This window comes from Solanum tuberosum, unplaced genomic scaffold (assembly GCF_000226075.1).
Source record: "Solanum tuberosum cultivar DM 1-3 516 R44 unplaced genomic scaffold, SolTub_3.0 scf00071, whole genome shotgun sequence".
NCBI classification, from domain to species: domain Eukaryota; kingdom Viridiplantae; phylum Streptophyta; class Magnoliopsida; order Solanales; family Solanaceae; genus Solanum; species Solanum tuberosum.
The window spans coordinates 919,054-920,637 of NW_006238997.1; positions in this window are offsets into that span (position 1 = coordinate 919,054).

The window sequence follows — 1,584 nt, forward strand, 5'->3', positions numbered from 1 at the left end:
ATTTGTCGAAATCTAGGTTGACCTTGTCCATCGGACCTTGAGTTGGAGAAATTCCCCTCACTAGTTCTAGCCCTTTTTACGTTCCTATTCTTTTCCCTAAGTTTCAATCCCTTAATTTGTTGAGCATACACCATAAGCCTTGAGATATCCATATCATGGAGGAGCATTGCCGTACGACACTCTTTTTCAACCAAGTGGGACACACCCGACATAAACCTAGTCATCTTAGCCCCTGAGTCGTCCACCATAGTTGGCGCATATTTGGAGAGTCGGATGCACATTAGAGCATTACTCCTTAACACTCATACTTTCTTGTACGAAGGTTGATGAAGTCTTGTACCTTGCCTCCCTCAACTTAGGGGGAAGAACCTATCAAGAAATGCCAATTTAATCAATTCCCATTCTACCAGGCTCACTCCTACGGGTCTCTCTCCCTTTCACTAATTTTACCATACTTGAGCCACATCTTTTAGTTGGTAGGTGGCTAGCTCTGCCTTCTCCTCCGAAGATACCCCCATTATAGCAAGTACTTTATAAACCTCATCGATCAACCTTTGAGGATCCTCTTCCACTTTGGAGCCATGAAATTCTGGAGGGTTCATTTGTGCAAAATCCCTCACCCTTGAAGCAACCGAATTCACTTTGGAATATCATCCCCTCTCACCCTCAATTGGTGATAAACCGAATGAAGATCAATCTTAAAGAAATAACTAGCCCCTTGAATATGGTCAAACAGGTCATCTATCCTTGGAAGAGGATACTTATTCTTGATGGTCAGTTTATTCAGTTGACGATAATCAATGCACATTCGAAGAGACCCATCTTTCTTTCTAACAAAAAACACCAACGCACCCCATGGAGAGATACTTGGTCGGATGAAGCCCTTGTCTAACAAATACTTTAGTTGCTCTTTCAACTCATTTAACTTTGTCGGAGCCATTCTATAAGGAGGGATTGAGATAGGTTACATATCCGGTAAAAGGTCAATACCAAAATCTATTTCCTACTCGGGAGGAATACCAGGTAAATTATCGTGGAACGTTTTGAGGAACTCATTAACTATCGGAACTGACTCTAGAGAAGGGGTTTCAGAATCCACATCCCTCACCCTAACAAGATTGTAAATTCACACTTTGGAAGTCATCTTCCAAGCTATAGGACAAGAGACAAATTGACCTCTAGGCATAGAAGTTCCCCCCTTCCACTTTTGGATGGGGTCATTTTGGAATTGGAATCTAACCACTCGAGTGCTACAGTCAGTAGAGGCGTAACATTCATGCAACCAATCCATACCAAGAATCACATCAAAGTCTACCATGTCAACCTACACCAAATAAACAAGGGTAAATCTATGGGATAAGGAAACATGACCTCTCCTATATACCCTCTTAGCTACCACACACTCACTAATCGGAGTAGAGACCGTAAAAGGCTCTAAAAGCACTTCAAGGGAAACATCAAATCTCATACCCACATAAGACATCACAAACAATAAAGTAGCACCGGGATCTAACAAGTCATACACATTAAGAAGAAATAATTTTAACATACTGGTCACTACATCCGGAGATCTCTCTTGGTCTC